This window comes from Panthera pardus, unplaced genomic scaffold (genome assembly GCF_024362965.1).
Source record: "Panthera pardus isolate Hobbes unplaced genomic scaffold, ASM2436296v1 HiC_scaffold_6, whole genome shotgun sequence".
Classification (NCBI taxonomy): Eukaryota; Metazoa; Chordata; class Mammalia; order Carnivora; family Felidae; genus Panthera; species Panthera pardus.
The window spans coordinates 33,352,219-33,372,346 of NW_026526991.1; the positions used below are offsets into that span (position 1 = coordinate 33,352,219).

General features: G+C 35.0%; 1 protein-coding gene across 5 annotated transcripts in view; it reads left to right on the forward strand.

Moving 5' to 3' along the window:
- The window catches only part of MGAT4C (MGAT4 family member C), a 729,331-nt gene that overhangs the window by 671,641 nt on the left and 37,562 nt on the right, over nucleotides 1-20,128 (forward strand). For 4 of the 5 annotated variants that reach the window (XM_053894595.1, XM_053894596.1, XM_053894598.1 and 1 more), the window contains one exon: nucleotides 9,639-9,688. The exons of the other annotated variant lie outside the window; for it this stretch is intronic. The gene's annotated coding sequence lies outside the window, so the exon portion shown is untranslated. The remainder of the gene's footprint in view (nucleotides 1-9,638; nucleotides 9,689-20,128) is intronic. 5 annotated transcript variants of the gene reach the window in all.

Sequence of the window (20,128 nt, forward strand, 5' to 3'; positions counted from 1 at the left end):
TAGTCAACCAAACTTTTCTTTTGAAAACATCAAGATATTTGCCAATGGATATTTTTTCCCTAAATTTCAACTTTAGTACAAGTTGATGGTCTGTGGTGAAATTTCCCTTAATAATATTTATTTGTATAGATGGAAATCGTTGTTAAGAGTTACTCTCTCTCTGTATATTTTTACATAAGCTGGGATTTCCAAGTGTATCTCTCCATAAGATGTTTTTAGAAAAATAATAAAATATGATTACAACACACAAAGGTATACGTGTCAGAACACACTTAGAGGGTCATCTCCTACAAGGTCCATAAACAATCTGATTCATGAGTATATTTCTGTGCTGAGTTCTAATAATAAAGTCAATTAATAATTTTAAAAAATTGGCCAACAAAGAAATAATGAGTTGGCCATTAGTGGCCTCAGCACAGGTTGGTCTGAGAAATTTCAATGACTTAAGAGAAATGATCACACACAGCAGACCGAAATCAACTGTCATAATCCTCCATCCAGCCCCCCTCACTGTTCTCATACTGCCCATCTGGCGAGTCCTGGGAGGTGAACTTAGGAGGTGAGGGCAGGGGCCGGGACTGGATGCTGCTGGCCTTGTCGATGGGGTTGGGGTGCAGGGAGCCGCCCCCCTCAGGCCCCAGGACAGGGGCCTTGGTCCGTCTGAAGAGCAGCGAGGCATTGCCATGCAGGAAGGAGGCCATGTGAAGAAGTGGATGTGAAATTTGAAATTTTAGAGAGGTAATGCAATTTTGGCATTGGCAAAAGGCAGGGAGTCCTCTGGGTTATTAGTAATAACATGTCCAGCTGAGAGGACTCGTAGATCCAGGATCTATGTTGACCAGCTGGCCTTTCTACTTCTGCTCCTGCTCTTGCTCTGCATGGCAAGAAAGTTCGCTCCTTTTTTTTTTGATCATGAACCTGGACCAGCAGGATTCATAATATTACATGCCTTCAGTCAATAGAACAGATGGCCCAGTATCCTTTAAAATGGAATCTAGTCAGGGCACCTGAGTGGCTCAGTCAGTTGAGCGTCCTGCTCTTGATTTCAGCTTTGGTCATGATCTCACAGTTTGTGTGTTCGAGCTCAGCATCTGGCTAGCTGCTGTCATCTCCGAAGCTGTTAGCACAGAGACTGCTTCAGATCCTCTGTCACCCTTTCTCTCTGACCCTCCCCCACTTCCACTCTCTCTTTCAAAAATAAATAAAAGCATTAAAAAAATGAAATCTAGCGGAAAAAATACTAAAGATGTGTTGTGCCCTTTTTCAATTTTCATGTGTTAGGTAGATCTCTGGGGTATCAAATGGTAAACTAGGGCTCAACAACAACAACAACAACAAAACAAACAAAAGGGAATTGAAGTAAAGAAGTTTATTACTCAGAGGTCCTAGAGAAGATACATGGTACACTTCTAGGGGCTACCAGGGAGGTTAAGAAACGGTACAGGCAGAGGGTGCATCAGGATTGGGAGAATATTCCTTTGGTAGGATTTGTGGGTAGTGTACTTTGGGGTTCCCAGGCAAAGGCTGGATTTGTCAATTCAAGCAAAAAATACTGGAGTTTTGGTAAGTTTTGCAGGGGTTTATCAAAGGAAGGCACTTGGGGAAGGCCTTGGAAAGTGCAGGACCATTGGGGTATCACATTATGAACTTACATTTGCTGTGGCTCTGTGAGCTGTCATCTAGGGCATGTACTTACTGGAGGGGCTAGTGTCAGATCAAGGTATCTGAAGGCTGTTTGTCACACAAAATTAAGGTGCAGACAACGATATTATGTAATGGCTTAGCTAAACACTTAATAAGATGCTTTTGGAAATTTGCATTTTCACTATGCGTCTCTTTACTTGAAATTAAAACAGCGGACCCAGGCTTTCTACCTGTCCCCCATTACCAAGCTGGAGGCCCATATAGAGATGGTACGGTGGGGAGAATTGATGACTGGAGAACGTCCTTCCTACCCCAACCTTCTTCCAGGAAGCTTATGAAGTACTTTTCTCCCTGTGTCATGACTTTCTACAGAGGGATTTTCTTGGCCAGCCTCAGTCTCCAGTAGCATTGAGAAATGTCTACCCACCAAAGGATTTTCTTGTCATCCTTCAAAACCCAAGATTTCACTCCCAAAACCACTTTCTGGAACAAGAAATGAATCCTCTGTTGGGCTGAAATCTTCAGATAAGTATTCTGAAGATCCAGAATCTGAGCAAGAAATGTTTCTGTCTTAACTTATAAGAGGTCATTCTGCCTAAAGGCTTCCCTCTATGTATCAAAAAATCTGATGGAAAAGCCTCCAGGAATAAGTAGGCCTGTCACATCTCTTTTCTTAAATCATTTTGCATTATCTTTCTTTCACTTTAACAGCTATGAATTAGGTGATTATACATTTTCCCAATTCAAGACTTGATAGAATTAAATTTTAGGATAGAACTTTATCATTACGTGATTTGTTACAATTATATGAGTGAACTATTTCCATTTTATTGGACTCTTGAGGTTGTATAAGTATGGTATTATGATGTTATTAAATTTCCAACAATGCCACAAGTTTATAATGGGCATTTTGCATGAGTAGTTGAGCAACAGAATGGATTTTAGACTTTACAGACCATTTCTGCTTCTTTATAATTTATAATTGTGAAAGTTGCTTGAACTTTACCTAAGTAGTTTTTTTTTTATTTGTTTAATGAAATAAATGAAAAGACATGGAGCCTCTTGAAAAATGCTATAAAGGAAAAGCAATTCTTTATTATTGAAATGACTTAAAAGAGGTCAATCTATCTAGAGGTTTCCCTCTGTGTATCAAAAACCTGATGGAGAGGCCTTGTGCCACAAATAGGTCTGTCACATCCAGAAGTTTCTATTTTCTTTATAAAAACTGAAACTGTAGGCCTCATTTCATTTTATACTTAATTAAATGATTACAGTGGGCAACCTATTTGCACGCTTCCCTCTCCACCTTGTTTGAGAACAAAGAGGACATGTATCCATTCTCTTGTTTTTCACTTTTATTTCTGTTTTCATTCTGTGTAAGACTTATGGCTCCCACTTCTTTGGGCAATTTCAATGTGTTGATTTGAATTTTAAGGTAAACAGTGTGAGGTGATAACTTTACAAGTGTTATAGTCCTGTCAGGGGCTGCTAGGATAGTGCTCTTAACACACAGAGATGGACAAATGAGAGAGGGAAGAGCAAGAAGAAAGACCCTTCTCATTTTAGTTCATTATAAGTAGCTCAAACTGAAGTTTCATACTGTGGTTTTGTGTCAAAAAAAAAAAGAAAGTAAATATTTATGGCTACCAAAGACTAAGTAGAGTATCCTTTGTCAACTATACAGACCACATCAGACTGAGGTTAAATTTCCTATGTCTACTCCTTAGAGCATGCATGTAACTTTTAGGAGGGAGGGATGAGATGGCATGGACTATCTATCTCTCACAAGAGAACATAGCAGACGTGTTTCCAACCAGCAGAATGGAAATTGGAAACACTGTCTCAACCCAGCTCCTCAAGAAAATGATGGTTCCTTCTGAAGGGAGGAGAAATCAACAAAAGGTTGAACAAACATGTGAACAGAGAGATGAGTAGACCACAAAGAAAGGAATGGTGTGAACATAGGGGATGCTCAATCTTTGAGGAAAACGGAATGCAGCAGCATATGTTATGAATAAAATGTTTGTGTACAGTGTTATATTTTTCTAAATCAAGTCGTATTCCTAGGAAATGTGGATACATTTGAAAATGCTTTGTATAAACTTAACACTGTTCATTCATAAAATTGAAATTAGAAAGAATTTGAGGTGGGGCGCCTGGGTGGCGCAGTCGGTTAAGCGTCCGACTTCAGCCAGGTCACGATCTTGCGGTCCGTGAGTTCGAGCCCCGCGTCAGGCTCTGGGCTGATGGCTCGGAGCCTGGAGCCTGTTTCCGATTCTGTGTCTCCCTCTCTCTCTGCCCCTCCCCCGTTCATGCTCTGTCTCTCTCTGTCCCAAAAATAAATAAAAAACGTTGAAAAAAAAAAAAAAAAAAAAAAAAAAAAGAATTTGAGGGAAAATGAAAACAGAATATGTTTTTTTTACATCTAAAAGATAAGCAAAATATTAAGTTGGATACTCAGACATGTTTTGTTAGAGTTGAATAATTATAATTACATAATTACTTATATTTTATATAATTATATAAATTTAATTAGTTTGATATTAGTTTTAAAGAAAGCTACTTTGATTTTAAAATCTAGGAAATCCAGAAAATTTTCCCAATCGACATGTTGTATTTGCTTTCTTAACTTTTAGTTGTTATATTACTGGTTTAAATAGATTATCCATTTCACATACAGCATATTTTTGGTTAGAATAATATTGTTTTTTTAAATTTACACAAAATTTAACTAAAATGGATGTAGCTTAATAGAGTTAGTGAGTTATTGGCCAAACAAAGGCTTAAGTGAGTACTGAATTAGTTTAAATTATTCAGAAGAATGCTTGAATTAATTTTAATGGAAAAAAAAAAGTATTTGTTGAAACCATTGGGATAGCAAATCCTTTGATGGATAACTATTAAGCAACAATTTTACTCAACTCGAGAGTATCTACAAATGGCTACTTTTCTCTACAAATGACTATCTATTTCATTCCCATTTGTAGAGTCTGAATGAGTATGCCAAGGAGTTTGGCAAACAGACTGGGGAAAGGGGCAATGAGAGAAGAACTGAAGTTTAGAGAAAAGAGAATAAAAAAAAGAAAGATGCTTAAGTCACAGGGAAAGCTTGAATGAAAACAATATACCAGCTGGAGTTTGAGAAAAGAAACTCTTGCATACAGTTCTGGCAATATTACATCATCACGACTGCTGAACATTGATCCTTTCAGGTCATGGGAATCATGTGTGTTCCTGCTACAGAATCTAAACAGACGAACCAATGGGAGAAATAAGTTTAGATGGCACTTATAGATAAGGTGGTGTTCTCTTGGACATTCTAAACTCTCATTCTTATCAACGCCTTTTAAAATTTGTGGTTTATATCCTTTTCACTCCAATGTATTTACTCATAGAGTTCTCTTTATCAGGAATGTATTTTCATTTCTATGTGTCTGGTACCTATTTACAATTAGAGCTAATATCTTGTCACTAATAATTCAAATTATGTATAATTGTTCGCATATACTTTATTCCTCAACTAAATGGTTAACTCTTTGTGCCCCAGAAACTAATCTTAGGCTAATTACTATCAACTTATTTCTAACATTGTTCTTTATGTAGATTTATAATTTGTAGCTGCAGTTTGAATAAATCATTACTCTCACCAAAAACATTATTAAGGATTATGATGTAAAACATGCTAGCAGGCACTGATGAAAATGAAAAATGTGCAAATATTTTAACAAAAACTTACTGAACACCTATTACCTGCCAACAGTGTATAAGACTCTGGGGATACAATTGTGAACCAAAATAAACAGGGTCTAATTTTTATTCTAAGAGATCAGAAAGATGTTAAATAATCATACTAGGTAATATGTAGTTAAAAATTGAGGTAAGAGCTCTGAAGAAAAGAAGCACAGTTGTTTCATATAGCTTTGAATTGTGTATTTTCTACCAGAGAAACCTGGTTTCATTCAAAACCAGAGGTTTTTTTGTTTGCTTGTTTTCCCTACATACATTTTACACTACATACATTTCTCCAGAGATTATCTTTTCAATCACATGAGGGAACCATACTCCACTTCCTGTAACTCTAGATGGACCTGTGCTCTAAGTGAACCTAATAGACGACGTCCAATGTGCTTTTTGACTGTGACAGAGTGTTCTGGGCCCTCTTCTCTGTTTGACTTTTCTGTCGATGTTTTCTGTGGATGTCCACAGGGAATTCTCAGCTCCAGTGTCCTAGGTGAGCCTACATGGCAAGCCACACACTACTGAGAGGGAAAACATCTAGCTTTTTCACTTTGAAGGTTGGAAGATCACCAATTTGCCTTTTAGTCATCTCATCTATAAGGAACACAATTTTCAAGACTGAGCAAATGATTTCCCAAATGCTGTAGGCACCAGACTTTGTTGTAAAGGTTTAAGTTACAATAATAACAACAACAAAAGTCACCGTGGCTAATCATTTCCTTTAGAAGTCAACTAACACATGGGCATTCACATGGGCAGAACAAAGTATACTGGCCCAGAACTGACACTCTTCATAGTTCCCCAAAGATCTTTCACTTTGCTTGGCTGACTCTGCAACTCCAGTAAAGTGCAGCCAGACTCTAGTAAAAGAAATCAAGTGAACACTTTGCTTCCTCTTACTTTTGCTGCCGTTTTCATTTCACCACCCAGCTTACAGATGAAATCTATTCCTCAGCAGGCAATGCTTGCACAAATGAAAGATAAATGTTTCTTCTATATAGGACAGATCAGTGAGACTCATAAAATATTAATGATGAAAGCTTTGGGAATTCAGTATATCCCTGACCATAGGTTTTTCTTGACAGTGAAGCACAGTCACTTTTAACGAATTTTTTTTTTCTGTAAGATTCCTATCAAGAATGATATGAAGGGAAAAGAATATATGATTTAAGATTCAGATGAGCATAGATTTTTTTTTGAGAAAGGTAATTTTTCCGCCTTTCATTTTCCCTCATGTTTTGTGTTCCTTATCTGCCGTAAATTTCACTGAGTGATGTTGTGTGGTTGATTTGACTCTTGGAGCTGCTCCTGTGCCCATGAAGAAAACTGCTTGGGAATAGTACAGAAAGTACACATTTATTATTATTTAACATGCAGTATAGTAATAGCTGACATTTGTGTAACTGAAGCAATTTATTTATCCAAAAATTTAGGATGTGTTGCGTGTGTATTCAAATATTTATCAGTAACAAGGAACTCTGAATTTTTTCAGAAAATCAACATACAGATATTTTTAATCTGATGACATTTTGTTGTCTTGAAAATCCTTCCATAACCATTACAAGTTTATAGTTGTTTTTAGGGTTACTATCTCCCTGTAGAATGCTTAGTTGATTAGCCTCACCTTGAGATTTTTTCCAATATATGCTTTCACTTTACACAGAAATGAAGTTTGCTATTATGACAGGCTGAATAATTACATTATATATTTAAAAATGTATATTTATATGTTAAATATTTAAATATCTATATTAAATATTTGAAGCTTGAATATTGGAAATGGTCAAGAATAATAAAATAATTCCATCAACTAATTTTTTTTAATTCTTTGAAATTTCTGTGCTAACAAAATTATTTGTAACATGATTCAAAATATTTAATCACAATAAAGAACAGAAGTATATAAAATTAACTATTGTTCATAATAATGCCTCAGAAAGAAGAAAATCACTCATATATATTATAATTTAAGTTACATCAATAATGCCATCTAGTATGTTAAATATCAAATAGGATAAATTCTCATAGTAATAACATTATTTTTATATCAAAATAATATTTATAAAAAGAAAACATATGACTTAATACACTCAGAGAAATTATCTTTATTTAATTACCCTTTACTTAATTGAGTATTTTTTTTCATGTATATCTCTTCTCAGGTACACCTCTGGATATTTTTCCTTAGAATATATGAGCAATTATCAGCCAAATATAATCCTTATAAACCACTAATAAGCCCAGGTCTTGTGTTTTCAGTGTATGTTTCAGTTTCCATTTGGTGATCTGCATACAAGGTTACATCATCAGATTCCATTTGTTAATCAGCCTTTCAGAAAATTCATCAGTTCTTACTGTAGAAAAAATCAGATCTGTTAAAATCTATCTTGAAATATAAGGTCAGATCACTAGTAAGTGGAAACAGTCAGAAGGCATAGATCATTACAAGACATTATAAGACATCCAGGTCTTGAAGGATGTTATACAATTTTCAAAACACATACAGTTCTTTCATAATTGCCTGATCATCTGATTACCACTTCTAGTGTCTGGACTCCTATCATCAATGTGTTCCATCCATAAATTTAAAAACATAAAGTCCATAGTCCAAATGCCGTGTTGTGGCCAAATACCAAAAGCTTGTTAAAACTTGACTTACTGTTACAGTGTTCTGCAGAGCAAATTTCTTGGAATCTGTAGTGAGGCCTCTTTTTTTTTTTAATTTTTGTTAATGTGTATTTATTTTTGAGAAAGAGAGAAAGCAAGAGCAGAGGAGGGACAGAGGGAGACACAGAATCCAAAACAGGCTCCAGGCTCTGAGCTGTCAGCACAGAGCCCCATTTAGGGCTGGAACTAACCGTGAGATCATGACCTGAGCAGAAGTCAGACGCTTAACCAACTAAACCACACAGTCTCCCCTATAGTGAGACCTCTTTAAATGCCACCTCCTTTCTGCCTGACCCTAATGATTGAGTGGTAATACCTCCATATTGACAAATAAGTTTATTTGAAATAAGATTATCAGAATGACTACTACCATTTTAAAGATCAATCTGTGGGACACCTGAATGTCACAGTCCATAGAGTGACCAACTCTTGATTTTGGCTCAGGTCATGATCTCATGACTATAAGATCTCCCTCTCTCTGTGCCCCTCCCCCGCTCGGGCAGGTGCACATGCTCTCTCTCTCACAAAATGGATAAATAAACTTTAAAAGATCAATCTAGAATTGCAACTATTCTTGCCATATGTGAGAGCTACAGTATTAAAAATGGAGGAAAACTACAGATATCCCAGTGAAGGTGAGTATGTAATTGAGCACAGAACATCTAAACAGAGATGAAAAAAGAAAAACCCAAAAAACTAATGGAGATACCAGGCGAGACAGAGGAATTTGTGCTTTAAGAGCATATGAATTTTCAAACTCCAGAAAATAACATTATTGTCTCCTTGGAAGTAACTACATAGCCCAGAGAAGCACTGAATTTTTAAAAAATGTATATAAATAGTACTTTTAAGTGTAGTCAAGAAAAGTAATGCAAAATAACAACATATTTGTTACTCAAAATATCTTTGCTCAAAGAATGCCCACATGACTTTTAAAGACATTATCTTTAGAGACTTCTCTTCATGTTCTCATTTTCTTATAGCTGCACAGTTTTCTTCTGAATAACCTTGTTACATGGTATGGCGAACTGCAGTAGCAAACTGTGTTCCAGGCAATGAATTTCTAATGTTATAGCAAAAACATTCTCTTGAATATTGTAAGCCTTTATACATGATGGAAAAATCAGTAATGTAGACATTCGTAACAAAGTACCCTGTGCACTTTTTAGGTGAAGTGAAGCTAGGTAATATGGACTGAAGTTATTTTCAAAAGGCAAATAATCCTGTGCTTAAATGAAATACTATAAAATATACCTAATTTATTTACTACCCTGAAAAAAGCAATTGTAATGTTAAAAGATATATATATATATATATATATGTATATATATATATATCTTTATATTGTATAATATATATTTCAAGCATTTAACTACTTTTAAATAATTTTACTTAATGTAAAGGGATAGGCTATGATATACAACAAAGTTAAAATATGTATATATTCTGTCAATTTAGAAAATATTAATAAATATGAACATAATGCAACTGCATGGGAAATAACAAATTATCTAGAATATGTTTATTTTACTTTTATTAATAATAAACCAGAGGAATATATTAGTAATACTGGACTTTCTTTTTTATAGTGTATCATCATTTTCTGTACAGGACAGATTATGACAGCTTCTCTCTTAAGGTGAGATTGGTTATCTGTCACTCACAGTAAAAATCTGAGGAGCTACATTTTTTTTGTATATTATCAAAGCTATTTCATAAAGTCAAACTCATGCCTAAATTGGAGCTATTTGCTCATTAATTTTATGTAAGCAGATTTTATTCTTTCAATACTACTACTTTCACAGTAAAAACTCTAGAGGATGTTTATTGGAAATTTACGAGTTTATCAAAGCATGTATTTTGATATTTTGAATTAAACTTGGAAACATATTGACACTAGAAGAAAAAAAAAGGTCATAGAACAAAATTACAGTATACAACTAACACAATTAAGGTATGTTCCAGAGTGTATTAATATCTTTAAATCCTTCCTAAAATACAAGTATCTTAGAATATCTTAATTCTCATGAGCCATCCAGATTTTTGTGTTAATGTTATATGTATTTTTGCTCTATTATTCCAAAAGTTGAAATTATTATTATAGTTTTGTAAATTAATATTATGGAGGATTTACTCACATATTTCTCACTTTCTTTTCGCTCCATTCTTTCTTATCAGAACTTCCACTTTATCTCCCTTTGTGAAATATGTTCTTTCAATTTTCTCTTAGTGAACATGATTCAGGTTTTTTTTTATTTTGTCTGAAAGTACCTGTATTTTGCTCTCATTATAGTAAATTAATATCCCTGGAATGTGAGTCTAGATTGTCAATAATTTTTCTGACACCATTTAAGGTTTTATTCCACTGTTTTCTGGAGTCTATTTATTATTGGAAAGTCAACTCTCTGCCTAATTGCTATACCTGTGTCTGAAATTTGCTATTTTTCTCTGGTTGCTTTTAAAATCTCTTGATCTTTGGTGTTCTGAAGCTAGTTATGATGAATCTAGGTACAGTTTTTATATATCACACTTCAAATTTATTAGCCCTACAGTATCCGAGCAGAGATTTTTTTTTCAGCAATTCTGGAATTACTCAGTCATTATCTCTTTTAATGTGGCCGCTTCCATTTTTCTCTATTCTTTATGTCTCTTAATTTTTTTCCAAATCATTTCATAGTTTTTTTTTATTTTTAAGTTTATTTATTTTGAGAGAAAGAAAGAAAGAAAGAAAAAAAGAAAGAAAGAAGGAAAGAAAGAAAAAGAAAGGTAGGGCAGGGAAGGGCATAAAGACAAGGAGAGAGAGAGAATCCCAAGCAGGCTTCGTGCTCTAAGTGCAAAGCCAGACATGGGATGGGGCTCAAACTTAAACGATGAGATCATGACCTGACCTGAAATCTGGAGCTGGATGCTTGACCGACTAGCCACCAAGGTACCCCCATCACATAAATTTCTTAATGCCACGTTCTTTGAATCCATAACCAATTCACTGTGTTAATCTACATTAGTGACTTGTAATTAATCTCATTTTATTCTTTTTTTATACCCTTGTGTTAACAAATTCCATTAGAGGGTTTTACAGATTTAATATTCTCTTCTTTCTTTTTCTCATGTTCAAGCCAAACCTCTAATCTGTGGTTTTGATTGTACTCTCTGTTGTTCCTGGTTGTTTTCACTTATAAAATCCTATTTTGTTTGTGTGTTTTTGTTTTTGAATACAATCTCAGGTATGCGGAATATTATTGATGGGAATTCTTTAAGGCTAGATTTGGAGTTCTATTCTTAAAGTACAGTACTTGCTTTTACCAGTCCCCGACAGGGGCAAGGAGGCAGCTAAATGCTCTGTTTTAGGTTTTTAACTCAACAAACAGCATGGGTTCATACTTCAGATCTGTGATGAGGACTAACTTGTTAATTCTTTGTTTTTTCTCTCCAGCCAGCACTTAGGACAAGATTTCATTTCAGAATTATTTTCCCCATGAGGTTTATTTCTCATTTTATCTGGAGAAGGGACTTTTATGCTTTTCACTCTGTTCCTCATGAAACAGTCAAAAGGGAAGCTCAAGCTTTCTAAGAATTGCTAGAAGTTCTCACCTAGAAAGCTGGCTTTGGAGATGACTTACCTCTCAGGGTTTCTGCTTTTACTTTTATATGAGTCTCTACAGATTTCCTTTTTATTCATATCAGATCAAGGATACTTAAAAATATATATACAGATGTGTTTGTACATAATTTTATTTTAATTGTATTTATCTTTTCATCACAAGCTTACTCTGGCTGTAAGATTCAATATACTGGCTTGAAGCAGAAAATCAAGTGTTGTGGGTCTATAAAGATGCTAATACTTAATTCTTTACACTTGGTAGAGTGTAAATGGTAATATTTAGCAGAAAAACCTGTTAAAACTTTAATTCAAGCTATTTTCCTTCCTAGACTTTGACCTTTCCCTTCCATCATTCTGATATGCTTCTTTTACTTCTTTCTCTTTCCTGAAGCAAGGACTTTATCACATTAATCTTGCTAAATTATTAAACCCTGTCAAGAGAAAGAGAGTACAGTTTTTGTTTGAATCTGCCTTTGAAGAAAATAAAAGAAGCATAATTTGTGTTCCTCTTCTAATCTCTTAGACTCTTCAAATGCACGATATTAATTTTATAGCCTTTGAGATTCTTGTAATTATCATTAATGCTTACTGTTTAACCAAGTGGGCAATTCATAAAATACACATTCAGGCTCTCTAATGAAGTTACCCATATGGTAGCTGGAAAAGGGAGCTAAAAATGGCAATGCACATACACAAGTGTTTTCTTTTCTTTATTCATGTGAAAGATGTATATATAAAGTCACTGTTGGTGGCACTTTCTGGTGTAAACATTTCAAAAATTTCTGTTTACTACCTTTTGAGGCTGGCACTTTCACACTGGTTTAAATCAGCCAGATTTACTTGTAGAAAATAGCATTATGTTTATGTGTTATGTGTTTTTTTCAATAAAATCCTTTTTATTTTACCTTAAACTGTACCACATGGTTATTTTCTTGTCTGTATTTTCAAAAAAGATGTGAAAATATCACTGCAAAAAAATTCTATTTATAACAGGCTGTCCTTTGAGGGAAGAAGGAGGAGATTTTCAAACTAAATTCCAATCCATCAGTACTGAGTTCATTTTCATAAGCTATTTTATTTTCTCAATTTTTATTTTTACAACAGTATGTAGGAACAATTAGAATTAGCAGTAATTTGTGTCTTCCCAAATATTTGTAGTGCATATGGTTCCTTTTTCCTTTTTTAAAATGTTTATTTATTTGAGAGAGAAGGGTAGGGGCAGAGAGCAAGAGCGAGAGCAAGAGTGAAAGAGAGAGAGAGAGAGAGAGAGAAACCCAAGAAGATCTGGGCTCTCCGTGCAGAGCTGACACAGGGCTCCATCTCACGAACAGTGAGATCATGACCTGAACTGAAATCAAGAGTGTGATGCTTAACCGACTGAGCCATCCAAGTGTTCCCATTTTTCCTTTTAATTAAATTGAGAGGTAGAGCCCTTTTAGAACACTTTCTGTTTATTGCCACTACTCCACTTCCTATGGCTCAGCCAAAGAGTTAATAACAACGTATGAAGCAGGAGAAGGTATGCTATTCAAATACAGTGGGATTAGCCAGTCTCCAGTGAGATATTTTAGTGCACGGTCGTGCGTTGCAGTATGAACTATCAGCCTACAGAAAAAGTTAGCCCTTCATAATTCTTTCATCACAGTAGATATGTGATCCCACATTACTGTCTGTTCTTTCCAATAAATATGGACTCCTCAGGAACTGATCAGTCATCTTGTTACTTTTGATTTTATTTCTTCATGTAATGTTAGAGTAGTGAAACATTCTCAGTTCAAAATGTCTTAATTTTGATCTTAATATGATAAAATTTATGAGCAACTTCCCCTTTCCAAGGGCAGCATTATCACAACACCATCGAGAGTCTTCAACCTTCAACCTCAAACCAAAATGAGAAAACCTTTATGAACAGTCTCTTAGTTAAAATTCTCAGCTTCTATGTTTCCACATTCCATAGAAATTACTGCTTTGCGTAAAACCAGGAAGTAAATATTTCCTTACAGATTAAATACCTCAATATTGATCAATATTTTTGCATGTGTATTGGAAAAGGAGGAAGCCCATTTTGTAATTATAAAATAATCAGGCTGAGAATGACTCTGTTACTGACAATAATGAAAGCGTGTCCATGGTCTATGGATTTCAAGCTTTATAAATACACAATATACTAGAGGAATTATGTCATGAGGGAAAAGAACAGTGACTTACTTGAAGAACAACTTCTATTCTCATAATGGAAAAATGCCACAGAAACAAAAAAAAGTAACCTTTTCTGAGTGGTCTCTGCACCTCAAGCAAAACTAGGGCAGGCTTGTTCTGTGGTAGTAAGAGTTCTAGGAGGGAGAGTTGGAGCATGAAGGGCCTACTGAGTTCTAAGCTTAAAATTGCACACTATTAATTCTATAGCATTCTTTTAGCCAAAATATATTAAAAATTCAGCTGGCATTCATGTGTGGGAAAGAGACTACACCTCTTGATGGGAGACGTTGCAAAGTCATGCTGAAGAGGGAATACGTACAAGGACGGGTAAAGAATTCGTCACATTTTGTCAGCCAATCAACCTAGATTCACAAAAAACATAAGGTAAAAGTAATTCATTGCCTCACTTTCAATTAATTTAACTTTGTTCTACATACTCCAGAAATCTGGAAGGACATATTTAGAAATAATAGCGCTGCCCTCTAAAATTCATTAGTAACATTGGCTTTACCCTGTAAATGCTTAGGTGTAACCAGTGTCTTAGATATAACAGACCTAAGAGATAGGTTCATACTAAAAAAAAATACCTAAGACATTGAAATTAAGGACAATTTTGCTCATTTCTTAATTTATAATAAGAAGTATAAGTATTATTCAAGATACACACACACACACACACACACACACATATGCATAATCAGCAAAATCTCTCACTATAGCCAAGTAATACTAAGCATACCACAGATATGCCATCAAAATTCACTTTCACAGAGACCAGAAATAGCCAAAATGCATCACTTGAGCACATTTCTTCCTTATAGGCAGACAAATATAGAAATCAGAATGGTAGAGGTGCCTGGGTGACTCAGTCCGCTGAGCATCCAACTTCAGCTCAGGTCATGATCTCACCGGTTCATGGGTTCAATCCCCACATCAGGCTTTGTGCTGACAGCATAGAGCCTCCTTTGGATTCTCTGGTTCCTCTCTGTCTGCCCACCCCCTTCCCCTTCCCCTCAAAAATAAACTGTAAAAATTATTTAAAAAAAAATGAAATCTGAATGCTTTTCTCTGATTATCAAAATACTCAATAGAAGATTGGCTGAGTAAAGATCTAATGACACTAAGCCAGGAAAGGCACATCTGATATTTTTATTTCTCTTTTCTAACAGGATGGAAAATGCTAAAGTGTGTATACTGCATCTCTCTCTATCTCAGAGATAACCATACTATTAAGGATAAAAATACCAAAAATTTTTTTCAGCTTGAGCTCCCTTTCTGAATCAGCTGTTGCATACTCATATATCTAGAATCATATAGGTAATATAAATGAGTGATGCAGTTCGATATTAAAATATTAAGAAATTGGAAAAAATTAAATAAATAAAATGAAATATTAAGAAATCAGGGAGACAGGAGATTGCAGGAAACTGGAAAGAACCTTTCTTATCTAAATGGAATTAGCAATTATTCAGGTCTAGTGGATTGTTGCCATGTGATAATGAAAGCCCATTATTACTACTCTAATTTAAAAATAAATCTAGATATTTATCTCTCTATTATATATGTATATATTATTTTACTTATTGCATGGACCAAGCCAATCCTGTTAGAACCTAGATTCTTCCTTCAATGGCTATTGTTGTGAAACCTACATTAACTGACTATTGCAGATGTCGCCATGAAGTTCCTGGGTTGTGAGCTTGTTTCTATTGATAAGTTGCTTTGTTATTGATGTTCATACATATTGATATTAATGTATGAATATTGATATTCATACATATTCATAATCTAGTCTTGCTCTCTCTTTAAAAATTTATGCAGTATTTTGCTCTCATGCATTAAAGTGTAGGAACATCTTAAGCAGATTTAACTCAAAATAAATAAAACCGTAAAAAGTCAGCAAAAAACAGAGAGAGAGAGAGAAATAAGAGAGAAACAGAAATAACTTTTAACATACATTTGCATGCTGGCAGTTTTGCTCACCATTTCATTTGGTCTACCCCACTGTGAACCTGAAAATGAAATGGGAGATTTAAGTCACTATTCCCTCAGTTATTTTTAGCTCCTACATATGAACATCTTACTCACCAAAGGAGTGTGATTCTAGAGTATAAAATGTATGTTATTTCATGACTGAGGCCTAAACCCCAAAGGATTACTTTTGGTACTCAATAGAAAAAGCACAATTGTTTATAGCATGGGGAAAACCACTGATTATGGTGAAACCTATTTTAGACAGGGTATCAATCTTAAGTGTATCATGAAAGTCCTACTTCTCCCATATTTGATTATCCATGTTTTATGCCTTAGTTGGTGACTTTGAATTTAATGGCTAACATGAAACACCATGATTTTAGACTCTAAGGTCATTCGAACCCTTTCAAATTGTATAACATTGACAATCAGGAAACCTCAGTCTAGTCTCGGTCCTATCAGTAACAAGTTAAATCAGTCACTTGGGGACGCCTGGGAAGCTCAGTCAGTTAAGCGTTCAATTCTTGGTTTCTGCTCCAGGTCGTAATCTCAGGATTTCGCGAGTTTGAGCCCCGCATGGGGCTCTGTGCTGATAGGGTCAAGCCTGCTTGGGATTCTCTGTCTACCTCTCTCTCTTCCCATACCCGACTCATGCTCTCTATGTCTCTCTCAAAATAAATAAACTTAAAAAAATAAATCAGTCACTTGGACTCTCTAGTATTGATTTTTTTTTCTTCTGCATAAAGTTATGGTTGGGCTAATAATCTTCACACTTCTTCATAGCTTGAATATTCTCATTCAATAAAGTATGCTTTGAACCCTAGTAAATGACAAATGTTTTTTTTTTTTCCAGATTATAATGTAATTAGTATTCTATTAGAAAACAATGCATAGATATATATTACACCTAATCAATTTTTGGTTTTACCTCTTCAACCTTATTTTGAAAATAAGCAACCCAAAACTTTGTTCATCGTAGATTTCTCAGCAAGTGTTTCTTGGTCATCGATACCAGAAAACTTTTCCATTTAATAAGCTTTATCTGTGTAGGACCACCTGTACAGATAGTAATACTTACAAGTATTAAGACACGTTATAAACCTCAGCTCAAATAGCCAATGAAGATCTGTGCCATAGACTGACATCCTTTTTATTCCACAATCAAAGAGATTTCAACTTCAGTATCTATCTACAGACACAATGTCTTAGACCATTCTGGCTGCTATAACAAAATACCACAGATGGGAAAGTTGATAAATAACAGACATTTATTTCTTGCAGTTCTGGAGGCTAGAAGTCCACGATCACAGTGCCAGTATGGGCAAGTGAGGATCCTTTTCAGGGTTGCAAACTTCAAGTCATATCCTTACATGGTGGAAGGAACAAGTTAGCTCTCTGGGCCTCTTTTATAAGGGCTCTTAATCCCATTCATGAGAGCTCCACTTTTCTTACCTAATCACCTTCCAAAAGCCCTACCTTTTAATACCATCAATTTGGGCATTAGATTTTCAATATATGAATCTGGAGTAGACACATCATTCAGACCACAACACACAAATATGATACAAATGGTTCACACAAAATTTTTTCTTTTCATTACTTAGCACTGGATTTCAAAATGTACAAACGTAAATATCAATTTTTACTCTATAACTTAATAGTTGAGTGAATGTGGGCAAATTGTTTAAGTATCTGAGTCTCCTTTGTCTTTTCTGTAAAGTAGCAAATGACTTAAAGCTATTGTCATCTCTTTCTTTTTTCCCTTTGCAAGTTGTGGTCATGAAAGATGATATTTCCAACATAGGAAGACATAAACTCAGATTTCCAGAGTGCTCTTTTTATAGGGTCAGAGGCACAACAAATGTCTGTCCAAGTCAATTGCTACTTGTAATTAAGAAATGTGGTTACTATTGTTGAATGATTGTTTCTAAACTGTTCATCCAAATACAATTATACGCAATTAAAATTAACCCCTAGACATGTTCTATGTCATAATCATTAGGCATTCACAGTTCTTTTTAATGTTAATGAGACTTACACTCATTCAGCAATGAATAAAAGGAAAACTCTAAGCCAGGATTGAATTTCAATACAGCTGTTTTTTTAAGGTTCCATATTACCTGTAAATAAAGTGTTATCACTAATATCATGAACAATAGTTTTAAATTAGATAAGTGGTTCCCTCCTCCCTGAAGAAAATTATTCCAAAGAAACAATAAATTAATTAATAATCTTCAAGAAATATTCAGCAAGTTCTGACTTCCTCTTTTTTCCTGGGACCCAGCCTCCTGACATTTTGTAAAGCAGGAAATTGTGATTGCCACAAGTTGCAGAAAAGCAATTGTGTGCTCACACAGTACAAGATTGATGGTTTTACCAGTCCAGATCTCTCCCCAAGTAGTTGAATAGCAGTTTGTATGTTCCTAAATAGACTATTTACAAAGCAAACCAAAATCATATTGTAACAGCAACATTTCCATCTAATTCTCATTTGTGATGGCAGAGTCAGCCCCACACTTTGAATTGGCTATGCCCCGTTTGTAGTACTCCTTTCTTCCCCAAGACTCACACTACTTTTTGATTCTGTCTTTTTTGACCTGACATTGACATTTACATTTGCCTTAAACTATGACAAGTCTTGATAGAGCTGGAGACCTTTTCTAATCTATTGAGTCATTCTATTTAATTCAATGTTTGACTCCAAGGCTGGACAAATAAAAATATGTGCTGTTATTGATGTAAAAGGCGTACAGAGCTTATGTAAGCACAGAATCAACTCTTTATTACTACCAGTGAAGAATAATAAAAATAATCCATAAAAATTACATTTGGCTAAAGAAAGTATAGAGTACTTTTATTACATATGATTCTATCTTAGAATCATCAATAAATTCAGCATTTACTTATTTAGAGTCTACTTGGTCCCTGGCACCTGGTACCTGGCACACAGATTTGTACATTTAAAAATACACAATTTCCGTAAGTTTTGAAATAGATATGGGAATTAATGTGAGCAGTCTATTCAACTGATGATGTCAGGAGAAGGCATTGATCTGATATACTTTTTGTGAGTGTGTACCAAGTTCTAATTGCTTTGTTATCTCATTTCATCAAAGAACTAACCCTTGAAATCAAGTGTTAATGTGCTAACTTTACAGCAAAGACCTTGAGGATTAAGACCTTGCCTGAAATTACAGTCATAAGTAGACAGTCCAGAATGAAAATTCAGATGTATCTGGCTTCCAAATTCTCTCTTTCAACTAGATGCAGGAGGAGATTTGGAATTGAGTTTGAAAGATGAATAGAAGTTAATTAAGCAGGCAGGGAGAAAGTAATTGCGGGCACAGTCCACAATAGTAACAAAGGCACACGTGATAAAGTGAGTGGCATAATTTGGGAAGCAAGTAGGCTCTTCAGCTATGATATTGGTTCCTGGAATGGAACCCTGAAAAATAGAGTGGAAATGTAGGCTGTAGCCAAGTTGTAATACACCCAACATGGAATGACAAGAAGTTATAAGTCATTGAAAGGTTTCAAGTGGGTAAATAGAATTGTAATAAATCTTTAGAAAAATAATGCTAATAACAGTATGGAAGATGAACTGTAGGAATGAGTGGTTGTGGCAGGGCAATTAAGTAAAACCCTGTAGCTACAAACAAGGGCTCCTAAGACCGATCAATTCTTTGTGCCAATCTATTCTAGAGTAAGTTTAAAAATTAAATACATAAATTTACAAAGGACATATCTCTGTGCCTGGCGAATAATGATCCTCCAAAAATATTAATTGTTGTTATGTTATTTTGGAAATAGATACTCATTTAACAAACATTTGTTGAAGTCTTACTATGTGCCAGGAGCTCTTCTAGGAGCAAGGGATACTGCAGTGAACAAAACAGATCAAGTTCTTACTCTGCAGGGCTTATCTTCTCTAGAGGGAGGAAGTGAGTCAGAAAAAAAAAGAAAAAAGAAAAAACAGGAAAATGTCAGAGACATTTCTGAGATGGAATTGACTGAACTTGATTACATACTGCATGTGGGATGGTGTGTGTCATCAGTGAGGACAACAGAGGAAGAGTCAGGAAAGATGCTGAGATTTTTACTTCAGGCAACGGCGCAGAGGCATTGTCTTGTCATTAGACAAAATAAGAAAATAGACCCAAGAACACGTGTGGGCAGAGTTGAGGAGAGGAACCGGAAATGAATTTGATTTAGAACATGCCAAATTACAGATGTCTGTACAACCAGGCAGAGATGATGGGCTCTGGAAATTGGTTTCTGTAGATGCTATACTGTAGTGGAGCAGAA